At 33.9% G+C, this 21591-nt stretch overlaps 1 long non-coding RNA gene across 2 annotated transcripts in view; it reads left to right on the top strand.

The window, feature by feature from the left end:
• The window catches only part of LOC145680972 (uncharacterized), a 405154-nt gene extending 385245 nt beyond the window's left edge, over positions 1-19909 (top strand). For both annotated transcript variants that reach the window (XR_014130703.1, XR_014130704.1), the window contains 2 exons: positions 6668-6825; positions 19631-19909. This is a non-coding gene — a long non-coding RNA (uncharacterized LOC145680972). The remainder of the gene's footprint in view (positions 1-6667; positions 6826-19630) is intronic.
• The last annotated feature ends 1682 nt before the right edge of the window (positions 19910-21591 follow it).

The following is a 21591-nucleotide window of genomic DNA, read 5'->3' as shown; positions in this document are numbered from 1 at the left end:
TTATAAAATTCTCGACCCCTGTCAGTTTGTAAAAATTTGGGGCTTTTGTTTGCTTTTCTCAGTACTGTTATAAATGCTTGTGTAGTTTCTTTCCCAGTTTTATTTTTCACAGGAATAGCCCAAGCATATTTAGAGAATGTATCTATCACAGTTAATAAATATTTGAAATTTCGATTAATTTTTGCTAGACCTTTCAATTTTCCACTATTCATTTCAACTAAATCAGCTTGCCATAAATCATGAATACCTTTCGTTATAACGGGTATTCGAGGATAGTTTCGTCTTGCACTTTTATGTAATTCTGCAACTATTTGTTCTCGAAGTGATTGTGACATATTTATCAATACTAATATATCCAAAAAACATTATCATATTTACAATATACAAATCTTACATGTTAAATCTTTATTATGATACCCCCAAGGAACAGTATGTATATTACAATTTAAAATTTTTCTCTTGTCATCATACGGATCTAACGCTAATTTTGTTACCTGATTTGTTGTTAAATTGTGATATTTGCTTTTAATTTCAAATTGTGTTTTATGAATAGTTTCGTTTTGAAATAGACATGATTTATAATCGTTAAACGTAATTTGTTCTTTAACTACATTTTTCTTGATCCCTTTACATTTTTTCAATTCCTTATTTTCATCAGTTTTTATTGCATAATTTTTTGCTCGTAAACAAACATATTCAATGATAGGAACTCCACTTAACTCGTCTTTCATTTTACCCAAAACGTGTTTATTTTTTGTGTTATGTAAAGCATGATTTTCTGCATAATTTGAAGTATCAAAATATTCGTTCATGTCTTTTATATCTTTATAAATATCATCGGTTTTAATGTAGTAAAAGAAAGAGTCAGTATCCATGTAAGTAATACTAATCTTATCTCCATATCGAGGTTTCATTATATTGTAATGGAATTCATACATTGCTAATTTTGATAGTTACAAAACTGTAGCTCCTACATAGATCGGTTTATTTAAAGTTACAGATTTTTTAACATATGGAATAATGCAAGATTATCTCCTAATTTTACCCAATTTTGAAACTGATCTTGCGCTACTAATTTTTTACACTTTTTTCATTGTTAATTAATTTTATATCAATTCGTTTTCGTACACTTTCCATTGTCTTTCTGTATACAGAATTATTTAATAACTTATAGAAATCTTTTTCAAATTCAATTGTGGCATTTGCACGACGTTGAGTATTTTCTTGTATATAAGATGCAAGCCATTTAGATTGACGAAACCATAATATTTTATGTACTTTTACCAATATTAAACCTTGTTTTAGATAAAATTGTAATACTCTATAATGCAAGATATAATTCGATTTCGATTTAAGTGTCAATAGTAATTTTGAGTATTTATCATTTGGTGGAACTTCATTAGTGGGAGCACACGGAAAATCAGAATGGTATTCGTGTAAATAATTTGGATACTCTAAGTCTACTTCTAGAAAAAAAACCATTCACTATCCGTGGGCCAATTGATAATTTCATTCTTGTCTTGCCAATTGTCAATTTTATCCTCCCACCGAAAACCACCAAATGATAGTCCGTACAGATTGTTCATGTCAATATAGAGTAAATAAGATTTTTCTTTTTCCGCATCAAAATCATGTACGTAAGGATTATTAGCTTTGGCATACCTTAATACAGCTTGTGTAATACCTCCGCGAATCGATTTTTCTACAAACATATACATATTGATATCTGATAAAAGTTGAAGTTCAATTTTTGTTTTATATAACATGGCTTGCCATGCCAAACCAGGTGCAGTAAAACAATTAATCGGATCAATGCAAAAAGCATTTAAACACGTCTTTCGAAAATTCTCCAACACATCTGCTGTGAGAAGTATATCACATTTTAAATATAGATCATGGTAGTCCCCTAAATTTAGACATTTAAACACACGCCAAATCAGTTTTGCATATTGATAATCAGTCTCGGAAATTTGTGTTCCACTCAATTTGCTATTAGATGCCTCTCTTTCAGGAAATTCAATTTCATTAAATGTATCTAAATTTGTTATGTAATCATAATAATAAATTCCCTTACGAAGAATTAAAGGGAACTTATCATCAGAAAAATATTGCTTTGTATAGACGAATTGCTCAGGTTTTAATTTTGACACCAAATTTTCGAGACTGTATGGAAGAAATTTAAATAGGTCTACAAAACGTAACTCGATAGGTCTACCATTAAAATTAAAGTTCTTAGAGAATGTGATGTATTTCTCAGTGCTTTCAGCAATTACGGAAATATTGCCAGGTGTGCAACCTAATTCTTTCACAAATAAATGTGCATCATAAGCAGACAAATTATGGAAGAAGAGGGATAAAATTACTTTGACGTTTAATTTGCAAATTGCAATTGTTGCACACCGTGGCAATATATTGACCAGTTAAATGGTTATGATGTTTAACTTTTCTATTGTTACTCATATATTTACTATCGCAAACAGAGCATTTAGTGGATAGATTATACTGTTGTAACTGAGAACTATTTAATGGTATTATTGTTTTTTGTTGATCTAATATGTTTATGATTTTTCTTAATTCATTCTCCATAGCAGACATAAACTTCATCGGTACATTTTCTCCCCGATAAATAACTAAATCTGATTTCATATAGTTGTTACTCCAACATACAATATAACCAAAACTGCATGGTATATGTTGCTGAATTTGTATTGTATGAGATCTACTTTGTTTATTTATAGGTTTTAATAAACTTTCAAAATCTGCAACTATTATCACATCATTCTGTAATAACAATTTCAAATTTCGAAATTTTGAAACTTCTCCTTGTTTCGGCATCTTAATTTTGGTTGGAGTGTGTTCTTTACATAATTTCTCATGTTCATCTAATTTTGATTTGTTATAAAAAGATACTAAACATCGTCTACAAATAAATGTTTGGTGAGTACCTAACTGGTGTCTAACTAAACCATTTAAATTTGTAATTAAACAATAATGAGAGTTTAAATATAATAAATCTATATGTTTAAATATACCTGTATTTTCGCTTATACGTAAGGGAAAAATTGTTTCATTATCATAATGCCATATATATTAATAGAAGTGTGTTCCTTAGTAAATACAGAATTATACATATGTTCAAATTTGTTTATGTGTTCTACTTCAGCGGGGAATTTTATATTCGTTTTTTTCAAATAACGGTAATAAAGTATTAATATATTGTATGTAATTATGCACACGATGTGGATGTTCTTTTGCGGGATATAAAGCAGCTAGAATACTATACATAAAACATCTATTATCGTTATTTTGAATATTTACAACACATTTTGTGGATAAAATCCATTGAGGTAATTTTACATAAGTTTTCTCTTTATGACTTTTCAATAACGCATTGAGATTTTTATAAGACAATAATGACTATTGCAATTTTCTTCACAATACAGTAAATCTATATGTTTAAATACAGATGTGTTTTCGCTTATACGTAACGAAAAAATTGTTTCATTATCATAATCAATGCCATATATATTAATAGAACTTTGTTCCTTAGTAAATACAGAATTATAAATATGTTCAAATTTGCTTATATGTTCTACTTCAACGGGGAATTTTATAATCGTTTTTTCAAATAACGGTAATAAAGTATTAATATATTGTATGTAATTATTCACACGATGTGGATGTTCTTTTGCGGGATATAAAGCAGCTAGAATACTATACATAAAACATCTATTATCGTTATTTTGAATATTTATAACATTTCTTTATGGATAAAATCCATTGAGGCAATTTTATGAAAGATGAAGCTGACAGAAGATCATATTTACTAATTTTAATTTCTAAGTGATGGTTTGGTTCAGAACATAAAGACCACCCTGATTTCTTAATTGCTCTATTTTGTTGTTCAACTAAAATTTTATTAAATAGTTTTTCAATTATAGAATTCACATCTGTATTCGGTAAAATAATTTCGTTACCACTATTTACAAAGAATCTACATGTTTCTAAAGCTACTGGTTTTACAAAAGTTGTAGCCAAAGAAAAATTTACTTTAAAAGATGTATTAGTTTGTTCTTGTTTTAATATATCTAAACAGTCTTTTCTTTTATTATTTAAAAAACATCCACTATCCTCATTTAAAACAGTATCACATTTTAAAATGATTTTTTTCAAATTATTATTAAATAGAGTATCAGTTGGTAAATTGATAGTATTTGGTTTAACCTTTTTTGTTGCCATTTTTTTTAAAAAATAACTCAATGTTACTATAATAATTCTGAAGTGAGTTTTTATAATATGATATTATTGTTATAAAATGTCTTACCTAAAAAAACACACTAATAATATAAACACACACAAAAAAATCTGAACTTTACACCTGAAGCACCAAGAAATAACTGATTACAAAAAAACATCTCGGTCAGTCTTTTATACCTGTGTGAATGCATTGCGCAATATTGCGTAATAGGAATGAGTCACGGTCGGGGATTCCCCTCTTTTTTTTAATCCTATCGTTGAATGACAAGTTATACCGCGAGCGATCGACATATACCTTTGTGATTGATTGCATTACGTTCGGGGATTCCTTTTTTTTCAATCCTATCGTTGAATGACAAGTTATACTATTAAATCCGTATTGTCTGTTGAAGAGAAAACTAGCTCAATGTTTTTTTTAAAATCCGGATGAATGACGTAATGAGAATTATCCACATATGGCGGAAGTTATTATGTAACTGATAACAAAACACGGAAGTTCGCATTCCTTTGCAATCTTTAAATATAGGTTAGAACAAGTTCACTCCTTAAAAGAATCTTTGCTATAGGGTTCGAATGTATTATCTGTTATGTTCAAATAGGGGTTGGAACGAGTACACCCCAATAGAGGTTGAAAAATGAGCCATACTCTTTTACTAGCCCTGATATGTTACATAGTCTTATGCTATGTTTCGTAATAAGGGAACGAATCTTACGTATTCTCCGCTCTGCTATGTTCATTATGTTCAAATAGGGGTGGAATGCTCTGCTGTGTGTTCGTAATTAAAATAAGGGTTGAAACGACTCTTGCTATGTTTCGTAATTAAAATAGGGGTTGGAAAAATATGCTCATAAAAAGGAACGAACACACCCCTATTCTATGCTATGTTCATTATGTTCAAATAGGGATGGAATACACCCCCGTAGTCTTATGTAATTTCTGCTAAGTTCAAATAGGGGTGGAATACACCCCCGTAGTCTTATGTAATTTCTGCTATGTTCAATTAAGGGTTGAAGTCTGATGTTCTGCTATGGTAAAATAAGGGTTGGAAAACGAGTACACCCCTAAAATGGAGGTGGTTGTGTGTTACGTTGAAATAGGGGTTGGAAACGAGTTCACCCTTGCCATGTTTCGTAGTCTCTGTCTGATGCGCTATGTTGGAAAATATACCATACTCTTTTATCTTTTACTAGTTCTGTTGTTATGTAGTCTGATGCTAAGGGGTTGAAAACGAATACACCCTTATGTTATGTGTTCGTAGGGATTGGAAAATATGCTCATAAAAGAGAATGAATACACCCCTTCTATGTTTCATATTCTTATCTGTTATCTGATGTTCTGCTATGTGTTCGTAGGGGTTGGAAAAATATGCTCATAAAAGGGAACGAGTTCACCCCTAAAAATGTGCTCATAAAAGACAACGAGTACACCCCCTAAAAAGTGGTCATAAAAGGGAATAAATTCACCCCTAAAATGGAGGTCGTAAAAGACCGTGGTTTCACGGTTCAAGGTGCTCAATTTCCCAGGGGCTCCTGAGTTGGCCTCTTATGGCCCAGATCGATCCATTTTCTACTACTTACTCCCTCCTGTGTCACATGCTACAATCACCACCAATCGTGTGGGCAAGGAATTCTGCCGGAACTTCTGTCTCCGCAGTATTCCTGAATGTCTCCGCTCTGGCTACTGTTATTTTAACTCAGGTTCACATACGCCCTGCCCCAGAATTTGTTCATGGGGATGATCTTTAAAAGAAATTGGTTGGCTTTATCTCATAGCGCTGTAGGTAATCGGAACAAGCTGCATATCCACTTTTGAACCTCCGTGAGGGCATGCCAATCCATTTTGATGTAATTTTACGTAGCTTCAGATTTTATGTCAAAATTTTAAGAATGATTTGCTTTTCAGGCCCGCCTCTCTAATTCACGCAACGCTCATCGTTCCTCCTTCTCCAGTAAATATTCCGATACATCGATCCATACACTCACAGGCCGGTATGATCGTTTCATGTAGTTTGTTGCTGGGTGTACCGGTATTTTTATTTTCCAGAATTAGCTACTTTGTCTATTTATGTATGTGTCTTATGTACTGCCACGTTTTAAGTTAAGGACTATCGAAAAATTGTGCTCCTCTAAAATTGTCATTAACTGAAAAATTGTGAGGAACACTGTGAGGTAAGCTGAAAACGAACTTATTAAAATCTTTTTTATAACAAGTCTTCTTCAATTAGAAATTATTTTTCAATGCATCTATCTCTTTATTTCTGAATTTGCTTTATGTAAGAGAAACAAATAGCAAGAAGTATTGGTTTTACATATTTTAAATTTTTACGTTATATACTGTACAGTATTATTAAGTTAATATAACATTTGTAAAATAACTACAAATAACTATTTTCATTTGTTTCTTATATAGGCCTATTAGGAAGCAGTAACAATAACAAATTTTCTGCATAAGTCTTGAGCAACAATGGAACCTCAACAAAGAAAGAAAAGGAATAACAATAGTGAAGAGCTTAACTTTGCTGATAAATTTCGGGAGAAGTTCGAAAATGAGAAATTATATTTTCTCTGGTAAGCATTATCTTATATGTATGCAATGGAACCGTTTCTTTACGCTGTTTCGAGAACCAAATTCCATCCACAATTAAAATCAGTGTAAATACAATTAATCCATTCGAGCTACAGAAATTTGTGATGTATTTTTTTATTTACATTTTTAAATGTTTCCTGTGATGAAGAATATATAATAAAAATAACATTACCATTTTAAAGGCAAATAAGTAACACAAATTAAATAAAACAATATAAGATGTAAGAAACGCAAAAACTGCAAAAAGAACGAAAAGAAATTTTTGATCACAACATTCTAACAGATAATGCTTATGATAAATACGCAAAAGCACTACTGGGCAGGCACGTGTGCAGGAATTTATTTCGGTTAGGGTTCCAAAACCCCTAGAATTGCACTAAGTTTACACAGAAGTGTGGATTTTGGGGGTATGGACCCCCAGGACCTACCCTTGCGTACTGTCCTGCTACAGAGTGCGTAGAATATGCGTATGTATTCGTGCACCAATATATTATTCACAAGACACGGGAAAGATTGTTGAGGAAACTTGGTCCTAACTAGTAATGGGTAAATTCTCGGGAAATATTTTGGGAAGATTCCCAAAAATGGGAATATTCCGGGAATTTATGTACAAAGACAAAGAAAATTGCATTCTATAACTATATTATGATTTCAAAATAAAATTCGTTTTATAACAGTATACTTATTACTTTTGTCTACAGAGGATTCTTTAAAATATATATTCTGAACAGTATTATGTTATTTTATGCTATTTTACGCATAAAATTCCCACATCGTGACGTTCATAAATAGACTTGGACATCACCAGACGGAAAAAACACATAATCAAATTGATCACGTTTTAGTAGATAGAAGAAGGCAATCTAGCATAATTGATGTCCGGTCGTTTAGAGGGGCTGATTGTGATATTGATCACTACCTGGTAGTAGCGACAATACGACAGAGATTATCGTTCAATAAAGGTAATATGCAATGTCCGAAAACGGAGAGATTTCATTTAAAGAAATTAGAAGAGAGCCAGGTAAGAGAGGAATATCAGATTGAAGTTTCGAATAGATTCTCGGTTTTAGAAGACTCGGAGTGCACTAGTGTTGAGGATACTTGGATTGAAATTAGAGATAGCATTAAAAGTTCAGCAATAGAAAAATTGGGATACGCGGAAATACGTAGGAACAAACCATAGTTCGACCAGGAATGCCCTAATCTAGCAGAGAAGAGAAAACAGGCAAAATTACGCTGGCTACAAAATCCGAATGAAATAATTACACAAAATTTCGCAGATATCAGGCGGGAAACTTCCAAATCTTTTAAAACAAAGAAACGCGATTTTTTGAAAGCTAAAATTAAGGAACTAGAAGATAATAGTAAAAATAAAAATATTCGGGACATATATAAGGGGATCAGCGAATTTAAGAAAGGCTATCAACCTCGTGCTTATATATTAAAGAAAGCTGACGGAACAGTTCTCACTGATACGGATAGCCTCTTAAATAGATGGAAAGATTTCTTTGACGATTTGCTGAACACACAGCCAAAAACTAATGTGCGTGGAGAAAGGGAGATACACACCGCAGAACCGTATATTCCAGAACCCCACCGAATAGAAGTAGAAACCGCTATAAAGAAATTAGAGAAACACAAATCTCCGGGTATAGATGAAATTCCGGCTGAGCTAATTTTAGCTGGAGTCGAAAAATTGTGGAACAAGATACACAAACTCATTCTCCGTATCTGGAACAAGGAAGAATTGCCACAAGAGTGGAAAGAATCAATCATTGTTCCAATTCACAAGAAAGGCGACAAAACTGACTGTAATAATTATCGAGGCATTTCTCTTCTGTCAACATCCTATAAAATCCTTTCAAATATTCTATTAGCAAGACTGACTCCATACGCAGATGAAAGTATTGGAGATTATCAGTGCGGATTTAGACGAAATCGATCAACCATCGACCAAATATTTACCATTCGCCAAATACTCGAAAAAAAGTGGGAATACAATACCCCGGTACATCAACTATTTATTGATTTTAGAAAGGCGTACGACTCGGTTAGGTGAGAAACATTATACAACGTTCTTACAGAACTTGGAATACCGAGAAAGTTAATTAGATTAATTAAGATATGTTTAAATGAATCCCAAAGTAAAGTCCGGGTAGGAAAGTTTTTGTCCACGAGCTTTCCAAAATGGCCTGAAACAAGGAGATGCGTTGTCGCCATTATTATTTAACTTTGTGCTGGAATACGCCATAAGGAAAATCAAAGATAGCAACCAGGGCCTAGAGTTGAATGGTATTCACCAGGTTATGGCATATGGTGCTGATGTAAATGTAATAGAGGATGATAGAAGAACAATAGAAGGAAATGCAGAGATCTTATTAAACGCTTGCAGGGACATGGGCTTAGAAGTAAATGCAGAGAAAACTCAATAGCGTATGGACCGTAATACGGCAAATTGTGGATGCTTTAAAATATTAAATAATACTTTTGATAAAGTGGATACTTTCAAATATTTAGGATCGATATTAACAGACGAAAATCATATTCACGAAGTAATTAAATTTCGACTAAAAGCAGGGAATTCGTGTTACTATTCGGTTCAAAATCTCTTGTCGTCGGGAATTCTGTCGAAGAATTTGAAGCTTAAAATATAAAGAACGATAATCATGCCTGTTGTTCTGTATGGTTGCGAAACATGATCGCTTACTCTGAGGGAAGAACACAGACTGAAAGTATTTGAGAACAAGATCCTAAGATGAATATTCGGACCCAAGAGGAACGGGAATGGGGAATGGCGGAAACTTCATAACGAGGAATTACATAATTTATACGGTTCACCCAACATTGTTAGGGCCGTCAAGTCTAGGAGGCTTAGGTGGGCGGGTCATGTAGCCATGATGGAAGAAAGTAGAAACGCTTTCAAAGTCTTGACTGGAAGACCCATCGGAAAACGACCATAAGGAAGACCTAGGCGCAGATGAGAGGACAATATTAAGATGGATCTCGCAGAGATAGGAATACAAAGTAGAAAATGGATCCAATAAGCTAAGGATAGAAGTCAGTGGAGAGCTTTTGTGAACGCGTCATTGAACCTCCGGGTTCCATAGGCCATAGAGTTAGTTTAGTTATTTTACGCATAAATGTATGTTTACTTACAATGTGTTTTATGCGCGTAAATATGTAGAAAAATATTTGGGATGGAAAGTCCACATACCTTTACACCGCTAAACAGTTTAAATTTGTATGTAAATGGCCCTACTACTAATATTATAATCATATTAAAGTTTTATGTTATAAACAAATTAGGTTGGTAACTGCCAGAAAACATACGTAGTCTCTCAAAAAAATTGTAAGGTTGCAGTGTATGGGATGGCATATATACAAATTGTTGATTTGAGGTACACAGTGTTTTGTTATTGTATTCTTACTATGTACTATTAAATCTCTAATATAAGAAGATAGTCTATTTCGAAAAATATACACTGTGTTATAAAAATTTCCCAATAAAACTCGGTACCGGCACATAAATACACACGTAAAAGGAAGCAAACAAATCCTCATTAACACCGGTACCAATGAATCATCCTGAGGAGCAAGCCTAATTTTCACATGTAAACATTACATTTTAAAAGTATATGTATTTACGACTACAAAATTTTCTTTATTCAATATCTCATTCTTTCCCAGAGAGCGAAATAGGAATCAGTGACAGCAGCAGACCGACATCTATCACTGACAGTTATTCGGGGTGTATTGATAGTACACTAGACTCTCGCTAATCCAGCCATTCCTGGCACATATCGGTGCCGAATTAGTGGAAGTGCCAGATTATTGAGTGCCTGACATTTGATTTTTCCCAACTCACTATCCATTTGTGTTGAGTACTGTCAAATAACATCTTTCTTTTTGATGTCATAAATAGTTGCTCGCCCAGCACTGAACTCAGCAGCAATGGCTTTCTGCGAAGAATCTCGATTTAACTTATCTAAAATTTCGAGTTTCTGTTTGAGGTCTAGCGTAACGTGTTTCCTTTTAGAAGACATGATTCTGAACTGTAAAGAATGCTACAATTTCGAATACGTACAGTATATAAAGGATTGTTTAACTAAGCATTGATGCGCATGCGCACGATAATTCATTGTGCACGTGTTTTTGGTTGGATGTGCGCCGGATTACTGAGAGGCCGGACTACTGAGGGCCGGATTAGCGAGAGTATAGTGTACTTCACCTCTATCTCTACAGAATTTCTAAATTACTTTTCAAATTGGTTCCTTTTGAGCAGTTATAAATTAGTATTTACTTTGCTACTTTCTAGTCCAAATGGAAATGGAAATTTAAAAATCATATTATTAATTAGTTGTATAAAGTACAGTCAACGAATTTCAATTTTTTAATCTCTAAATTATTTGAAACCTAGAAGTAAATGTTAATAAATGAAAATGAAGTAATTACTCATATGGTTTTTATATTTTGGAAAATAAAGTAAAGAAATGGAAATGAATTCCTTCCCGAGAATTTATATGCCAGGGAAAAAAACGGGAATATTCCCATTTTCTTAATTTTCCTTCCCAATGGGAATATCCCCATTGTCCGTCACTAGTCCTAACCCGATGATCCATTATATAGATTATGAAAATAATTTTGTTCGAGTTTTGTTACGTTCATCACACTTTCGTATTACCCGTGGGCCTACAGCTTAATGTGATATGCTAACAGAAAGTTCCCACAGGTAATCAATCATATAGGCCTATTATTAATATTATTAACTCTACATGAAAGTGCACAGAAGGCCACTTTCTGTAAGTGCAAAAGTTCTACCTTTTTTAGTGTGCAGATAGAAGTGAGAACAACACAAACAGTAAGTAACTTAGAACTATTCATAACAGTCACTGTATCTGTATTTGATTTCTTACTATTTCACTGGTAGGAGGAAACCCTCAATTATGAAAGTTCATATCATCAGACATTTTTCGAGCGAAGGAAATCTGCAACATGCGAAACAAGATTCTGAGAGACGAAGTTAGGAGATTGGTCCTGTGTCACCGGCTTTCTTAATCCCTGAGAACTTTTACCCTCTGGAAATCTTTACCCACGAAAACTTTTACCCTAGAAATTTTTACCTCCTTGTAGGTTCCTAGTTATTCAAAGACAATGTGAAATGTTACATTACAAACTGATATCATTGAATATTATCTCTTAGGAGATGCACTCACTTTGGGTAAGATGGCCTTATATCCGAAAATTTAATAGAGGGTAATATTTTCCTAGGAAATTAATACCTCCTGTCGGTCTGTGGTTAGTTCATAAACAAAGTAAAAGTTACATTATAGGCCTAAATTAATTTAATTTCATGTTATCTTTTAAGAGACGTACTCACTTCAATCCATATGGCTTTATATCCGAAAATTTGCTTTGGAGAAGGTAAATTTTCGTAAGAAATAATTACGGTACTTCCCTCTTCGGTTTCTCGTTATTTCAAAGACAAACTCAGATGTTGATATATTACTTAGTATCATTTTACATTATCTCTTAGAAAACACATTTATTTTGTCACATTCCTATTTCTACCCAAAAGTGTAGCCCCATGTCGCTACTGGTTCCTTCACAGATACAATCAGATGTTACATTACAAATTGATATCATTACATGTTATCTCCTTGGAAGCAGTCATTTTGGACGAAATGGCTTTATATCCGAATATTTGTTTGGGGAAAGTAAAATTTAGTAATTTCGAAGAGGAAGTCAGATGTTACGATATTATTATCATTTTATTGTCTTTTATAATAGAAGAAACATTTATTTTGTCCCTTATCTTGTATCCGAAAATGCCCTGTTGGCTACTAGTTGCTTTTGAAGCTATGTTATGATATTTCACTATTGTATTTTAGGACATGCACTCAGTTTGCACTCTTATACTTTCTATCCAATAATTTTTGTAGATAAATTCCCTAGGAAATTACTCTCTTTGTCGGTTTCTGGTTGCTTGGAACAAAACTCGAAATCTGAACTTTTTCGCTTTTGGTTGCTTCAAAGACAATATCAGGTTACGTGATATTGACTAACGTCATTAAATGTTACTTGTTAGAAGTTACATCCAATTTGGGCTCTCAAGGTTTCTACCCAGAAATTGGTCGGGTGTAAATATTTGCTTGGAAACTATTATGACTTTCTTGTCGGTTTCTGGTTATTTCAAAATGTATAAACTGACATGTCTAAACTTAGACTACTGATTCATATTATTTTATATCACGTGTATGATGCACTCACTTTGAAACCATCTAATTCCCATCCGATGGTGTTGCACTCTGAAAGATTTTGGTTAATTTAAACACAAGGTAAGTTTTACGATATTAGTTAATGTAATTTAATATTTTGTCTTTATAACATGTATAAATGTGCCTATGTGCCTATGTATCCATAAAATAAATGTGTCTATCAAATTTTAATCACCTATCAAATTTTCGGATATAAAACTATCATGACCAAACTGAGTACATCTTCTAAGAGACAATATGCAATGATATCTATTTATAATGTAAAATTTTGTTTTGCCTTTGAAGTAACCAGAAACCGACAGGGAGTAGTGGTACATGTATTTTTTCTCTGAAGGTAAAGTTTAAACCCTACAAATCCATACATAGAAATCATAAGAAATAAAATTCTGCTTCTGAAGCTCAAGTCAGAAACCATGTACAGAGCGCAGTTTGTGCTGGTTGCCAGAGCATTTAGGTCCTATAAGCATAACGTCAAGCAATGAATGAGTTCTGTATGGATGATGGGAGCAGTAGCGCCATTTTAGCTTTTGCTTTGAAGGGGAGGAGCAAAACTGTCCGATATAACAGGTTTTTCTATTTTTCACCGACACATTAATATATTATTCATGAATATATAGTAGTTTGGGGCAACTCCGACAGTTGGGGAACTTTGACATTTGGTAGTTAGCAACACTGTAACTCAGAATGGTAAACAAATAAAGAGCACGCGCCAATCGTGTTGAGATTGTAGTAGTGTGCAGAAGTTGACGCAGTGCTTTTGACCTGGTTGCTTGGAGGAAACGGACAGAACAAAGTAAAATTGACATAGAGGTGAGTGTGAATACATTAAAATACAGTAGGGATGTAAGATTATGCGTTTCATGATTAAGATCTCAGCACAAGGGTACATAAAACTTTACAATAATACATGGTGTATGGTGGTCGGGTGTCATTAGCCTGCATGCACATATGTCTAGGGATCGTGCACAGTGTTGCCATATGTAGATAAAAGGTGATAAATGAAACTGTACAGTGTTGGGTAACTCCGACATCGAAAAGTTGGGGAACTTCGACATGAACTGACTGTCAGCTTTATTTTATCAATTCAATATACTACACAACACATCTAGTAAAGAGACTTATGAGAATTTATCCTGTAATTTTCAGATTAAATTTGGTGCGCAATTACGTCCGAAAAAGCTTAAAATGTAGCTGGATTGTAGAAACCATGAGCGCAGCTGTGGACACTGTGAAAGCTGGAATGGCCTTTCGGACGTGCTGACAGGGGACGTATTTTTAAAATACCTTGATAATCTCTCAACATACAAACCCGAAGGTCCAATTTTACTTATTCTTTATGGACACTCGTCACATTCTAAGGATCTAAAGGTTTTGGAACACGCTTTTAAAATTAGGTATTAACATGTTGTGCTTACCACCCCATTCTACACATGTGTTACAATCTCTTGACATTTCATTTTTCAAACCGCTGAAACAATATTACAATGAAGCTTGACGGTTGTTTCTACGAGCAAATCCTGGGAAGACTATTGTTGAAGGCACAATTTTTTTGTCATATCTTTAATCAAGCATGGATGAAAGCAGCATCTACATCTACAGATATCAGTGGATTTCGGTCAACAGGAATATTTCCCTTTGATCCATCCAAAATTATAGATCACGCAATCCTACCATTCTCAATTCATTCATCCAGTGCCAGTGCGTAATCTGAAGAAAAGAGGATGATCATTCAACCTAAAATTTACATACACAAGATCAGCCAACTTGCAGCCGTTTCATCAAATCGCAGACAGTACAAATTACTCTGACAGAAGTACTTCCGACTACAGGACCAACATTAGACACATATGTTACTTTCCATGACTGCACAAACGCCGCAGAAAACATCTGGATCTTCTGCATCTACAAGACAAAGGAATAGCCGTAAGTATCAGCAGAGAGGAATAGTTGTAACATCTTCTATGTACATGGGTGCACTCAAGATTAGGAAACGCCTTTTCGAACACAAGACACGTGGTAAGAGGGTTCTTCCTCCTACAACTAAGAGATCCACAACTCGCGGTCGCTCTATGTACAAATCATGTTATTGTCCTATTTGCAAATGCAAATATAATGACAGTCCTGATTATGGAGATCGGATAAAGTGCACCCAATGTAAAACTTGGTATCACGAACTGTGTGTTGATGGTGGTACTGATCCTTTCTTTGTGTGTTCTGTTTGTTCTGATACTGATTAAGACTTTCAGATGTTTAGAATCATTAATCAATAGAGATATCTTTTCCAATATTATTTTTGTGTTTTGTTGCAATGTTACTATGTAGCACTTCGTTGTGGTTTTCGAGTAATTGACAATGTCTTGCACTGTTATTGCCATTTCCTTATATTATTAGCATAAATATATTACACGTTACTACATACTGTCCGCTAAAAGTGTTTTAGATTACATTAAATGGATTAACTGGGTATTATATTATATTGTCGGAGTTCCCCAAGTAAATGTCGATGTTCCCCAAATAAATGGGGAAACTTCGACACCTCGTATATCTGTCATCAAACGCAGAATTCATGTACTTATGAATGTTGAATTTGGATGAGTGTGTTGTATTATGTTCTTCATTAAACTAACTTCAAAATGTATATTTTGACTTTTACATTAGCTGCTTCATTATGCATTTATTTTGTGAAATATCCTTAGCCTGTCGGAGTTGCCCCAAACCACCTATATATATGAGAAGGTAGTACACAGTGGATCAATTTTTAAAACTTTCAGCATAAATTCGTTTAATGCAAGTATTACTGGAATTTGTTTAGTGTAGAACATGGACACATGTCTCCACTACATTCATAAGTAATTTATTAATTTGTAGCGCTGCTCTGTATCTTACAGTTACAGTTAACGCTAATGCTTGTAAAGTGATTCACTGTGTACCACCATCGTACACAGTGGATCATATATGCGTACACAGTGGATCAAAGGAACAATGTATTGAAAGTAATGAATAGAAACGTATGATAAAGAGCCCCATCATTTGAAAATCTCCAAATCTACATAAAATTGTAAGCATTATTGTCAAAATCTATACTATTACTCACAATACAAAATAAATTTTAAAATTCTAAATATAAGTTAGAATTGAAGTATTACAAGATCTCAATAGCATACTATTAATTTCAGGAATTGATTACTAAAATAAATAATACAAACGACTCTTATAAAACAAACGTTTTAGACAATTAAATTGATATCTTGTACAGAGAAGCATTGGTTCGGGATTAGTAAATTTAGAAGTTTAAGTAATTATGCACATTAATATAAGCAATTCATTATAAGAATGAAGTATTCAACTTTCTGTACTGGATTCAATTTGTCTGATTATGCAAATTATTAGTCAAGAGGTTTTGGAAGCCCTCTTACTATTCAAATATTGTGTATGGGTTAAATATCTGGATTATTTGGTTGGATGAAACTATCAGGTAAGATACAGAGCGAAATCTAAAGACGAAATCGAAAATCTAAATCATTGTTTTTCCTAGTCGTGATTTGACCAATGTAATGTGTCCGTGAAAGAAATCTCACAACAACGTAATCACCAGGTTGAACTTCTCTTTGACTCTGTTTCAAATCATCATAAGTAGTAGTTTCTGTCTCTAAAGTAACATCGACCGTCTTCCTTAGCCTGAGGGGCATAATCGTGTGACAAACTAAAAGATTTTGTTTTCTAAAGTATCATCATCATCTGAAGAATCTTATAATACAATTGGCTGAAAATCGCAATTCTCCGTTGAACTACCATTTTCTTTCACTTTCTTCGGGACGGAACGTCTTTCTTTTATCCTTTTTGTTTCATATTGCTGCTGAATTTGGACTCCCTTTATTTACTGGCTTTGCCTTCAAAACGTTTAGCTCTTTCCGGAGTGTCTGTGAAGAAACGACTTCTACCTTTCTTTCTACGATGTTTCTTGAGGTGACACAAAAACAGTTTAAGTTCTTTCTGGAAAGCATTTTCTTTCGAATCTGCATCTACATTCTCTACTTCTTGAATTAAAGAATTGTTGCTTAAGGAAGGTACATTGATTTGGTCTTCTATTTGTTTTTGCGTGCATACAGCGTAGAAAAGAGCCATTGTCTGTAAATACATTTTGATCGTAAGGAAACATTCCTATCTTTCTAAAACCTGCTTTGATGTTGGTTGGAATCACTGCTCGTGCAAATACTATTCCCAAGATTGAGCTGCTTCGTATATTGACATGGATACTCTTGGGTTTTGTAACAATTAAATATCCACAGCTGCATTTTAATATGTTTTCAATGGTACGAAAACAGGCAAATACAATTGGTTGTATTTTATTGCTAGAATGTGGAAACAATTTTTTAATTAATCCATCCTGATGAAGTTCTCAAACTAAGTGGGTTAGGCGATACCTCACTGATTACATGATGTTCAAAATATTTCCTAGGAAAAAACATAGCTGGTGGCAAAAATATAAACGATGTCAAACCATTCATCTGTAACATGATAGTAAAAGTTCCGTAAGATCCCAATATTATGATGTGTTTCTGAATGAGTATGCCATATACTTGAACTTCTATAAACACAACGAGGTACTAAGTGGATCAGTCCACTGTGTACCACACCGATGTGATCGACTGTGTACCACACCGATGTGAGCCACTGTGTACTTGTTGCTGTCAAGTCAAACAATTTCCCACGCCAAGGAACTATTAAAGTAGAAGAACAAAATAAACAATGCTATATTACAAATACATTCTTACCTACTTCCCATGCTCATGATATTCGAAATTACAAGATTAATCACAAAGTCAGAGCATTCACTTCTGTTACTTAATTTTTTACTTTAGCACGAGGAAAACAGATTTTTCACTTCACCACAAGTTAGAAGCATCCTCAGTTGTTGACATTTCGTTAATAAATGTGTAATCTGAAAACAGAATAACTGACATGCGCTAGTTGAATTTGTGCAATAAACAAATGAATAACGCCTTCTGATCCACTGTGTACTACTTTCCCCTACATACAGGTGTATATATATATATATATATATATATATATATATATATATATATATATATCAAACTCAGGAAGCAATTGCCCGCTTAAAGGCACAAATAATGCCATTAGATGTGAAGAGGTTTGTTTAGACAATTTTCTTGAAAATAAACACTAACTAACTAACTCTATGGTGTATGGAACCCGGACGTTCAATGCCGAGTACACAGAAGCTCACCACTGACTTCTATCCTTAGCCAACTGGATCCAGTTTCTACTTTGTATACCCATTTCTTCGAGATCCATCTTAATATTGTCCTTCCATCTGCGCCAAAGTCTTCCTATTGGTCGTTTTCCGATTGGTCTTCCAGCTAAGACTTTGAAAGCGTTCCTAATTTCTTCCATCCTGGCTACATGGCCTGCCCACCTGAGTCTCCTAGACTTGATGATCCTAACAATGTTTGGTAAACTGTATAAATTGTGTAATCCCTCGTTATTACGCCATTTTCCGCCAGTTAAGTTTCCGCCATTTTCTATTCCCATCCCTCTTTGGCCCGAATATTCGTCTCAGGATCTTATTCTCAAATACTTTCAGTCTACGTTCTTCCCTCAGAGTTTAGCGACCATGTTTCGCAATCACACAGAACAACAGGCATGATTATCGTTTTATATGTTTTAAGCTACAAAATTCCCCGACAAAATTCGCGACGATCAGAGATTTTGAATTGAATAATAACACGAATTCCCTGCTTTAGTTGACATTTAACTAAAATAGACACAATGATCTGAATTCATATTTCATAATGTGATACTTAATTAACAGTCATATAATAAGAATATTCTATTCTTTCGGAAAATTTCAGGAGTAGTGGTATACTCCAATGAAATATTCGAAAACACCTATAACGAATTTGTTCATATTTCATAAGTATTTTCCTAGGAATCTTCCATATGGTACGGGAAAAGCCTTAACGTCCAGTATATCAGAACTAGTGAATTTTGTTTGGGCATTTTTCTGTTCTTTCGTTTTCATTCCTTTTTTTTTCTTTCTGTAAAATATCTATAACACACTTGTAGTTTCATAAATAAATAATGCATTAATAACTCTATAGTATATAATGCTTGCTACTTTAAAAGTATATTTATTTTAAATTGACGTATGTGATTATAGAGCTAAATCCAGGTAGGCTTCTAGAACAAAATTATGATTGTATTACTGTAGAATATACAGTAAAATAGCAATGAAGGAGCAACAGGACTAATGTGGAGATAAAACATTTTATCAAATGTTATTGTTAGCACATAGTGATCTACAGTAACATAATGAAATACTTAATTATTGCTGATAGCTTTGAAATTGTGATTTATTGTGTACTTGGTAGTATGTGCTTTTTAAACTAGAACATGACTTACATTTCCGAAGATTCATTTTTTTAATTACATAAGTATATTAGTAACTTCGTTTTTTGTGTTAATTTGTGTTTATATGTTTCCTTTACAGGTTGGACTGCTTCAAAACTTTGGCGATCATATCAGTTCTTTATTTAGGCTACAAGATTGTAAAATACGTATTATTTTCCTTATTTGGACTTGAATCATGCCCTACCCTTGATTTCCTACTTAGGATGTCCAGTAAGTACTTGGGATCTCCAGAGAACAAATCGAAAATCTGACTCAGCGAAAAGTTGTAACGTTTAATTTGATATGTTACTTAAATGAATATGTGGGTTCTCTATAGACAATTCATCATATTGACTGTAATAATTTTGTAATAAAATATTATAACTTAACAACATTTATAATTTCTTTTGTTTTAGTTCTACAACATCTCACATCTCTAGCTCATTCGAGAATAGACTGCCCAACCGAAAGTCGAAATCTTGATATATCTCACAAAGAAAATTATTAGATATACTAGCATGTTACCTGCTTCGCTGGTTAAATTAAGCAAAAATAGTCATATGTTCCGTTAGTCAGTTACTTTTTACTATTACTAAGGTGCTCTCTGATATCGCTCATTTTCGAACATTTTTGTATTTCTCCCCTCCTCCTCCCAGTGTTGCGTGGCTGAATTTGGATTTAAATGACATCGGAAGTGTCACTGTTCATCTCAGCTTCCCGGAAAACTATGGATTTGGCGTTAATATGTGTCACTTTCGATGATTTTATATATCTCCCTCCCCCATGTTGCGGGGCATGGCATCGGAAGTACATCTCAACAACCCCAAAAACTATGAATTTAACACTGATATTGGTCATTTTCGATAATTTTTTTGTATATCTCCCTCCCCTCCCACCAGTTGCAGGGCTGAATTTGGATGTACACAGGATCGCAAGCGCCAATGTTCATTTCAGCGACCTCGAAAACTATGGATTTGACAATGGTCATTTTCGATCATTTTTCTGTATCTCCACCTCCCTCTATCCCCAAGTTGCGGGGCTGAATTTATATGTAAACGGGATCGCAAATCCCACTGTTCATCTCAGCGAATCCCAAAACTATACATTCGATACTAATATCGTTCATTTTCGGTCATTTTAAAGTCTCTCCCCCTCCCTCTCTTCTAAGTTGCACAGTCAAAGTGATATGATAGAAACCATTCCAGGCCCGAACCTCATCTATGTTAAAATTTTGATCGAGATTGGTCGGATGGTTCAAGAGTTATTAAGTTTTATTTATTTTTATATATACCTCCCCTCCCCATCCCCTAAGTTCTACTGTCAAAGTAAAAATTATTTTAGAAACTTCCCAGTCCCAAACTTCATCCACGTTGAAAATTTGATTGAGATCGGTCAGGTGGTTCAAGAGTTATTAAGTCACAAATATAGTAACTTTCTTTTTTATAAAGATCGAATTATATATATATATATATATATATATATATATATATATATATATATATATATATCCCTCTCCTCCTCCTCTACGTTGTTCCGTTCTCCTCCTCCCCCTCCCCTACTTTATTCCGTCAAAGTTGAGTTGAGTTGATTGTGAGTTTAACGTCCCGTTCAGCAGCGAGGCTACTTGAGACACGGACCTAGTGATTAACGTGGAATCCGAACCACATGAGCTCCCGCCGGGAATCGAACCCGGGTCTCTCGTCCGTCAAAGTTATATGATAAAATTCATTCCAGACCCGAACCTCATCTATGTTGAAAATTTTATCGAGATCGGTCGAGAGGTTCAAGAGATTAGGAGTCACAAACTTAGTCACTTTCAATTTTATAATATAGATTATCGGTAAACGTTTATCTTACTTATTCATTTAGAGCTACGTTCCATACATGTGCTGATATCGGCACGTTCTACGTTGCTAGTATTCCATTTCGTAAAATACCTGTTCTGCTCATGATATATATTCCCAATGTCTCTTCTATTCGAGAATACAATGTCATTTAAATATTCTCAACGTCAGTGGCAATTATTTCCTTTCCCTGTTCTTTCATCATGCTCCTGAGGGT

Source organism: Thermobia domestica, chromosome 3 (genome assembly GCF_964235325.1).
Source record: "Thermobia domestica chromosome 3, izTheDome1.hap1.1, whole genome shotgun sequence".
Lineage (NCBI taxonomy): Eukaryota > Metazoa > Arthropoda > Insecta > Zygentoma > Lepismatidae > Thermobia > Thermobia domestica.
Note: the sequence above shows the minus strand (reverse complement) of the source record. Positions and strands in the feature narration are given on the sequence as shown.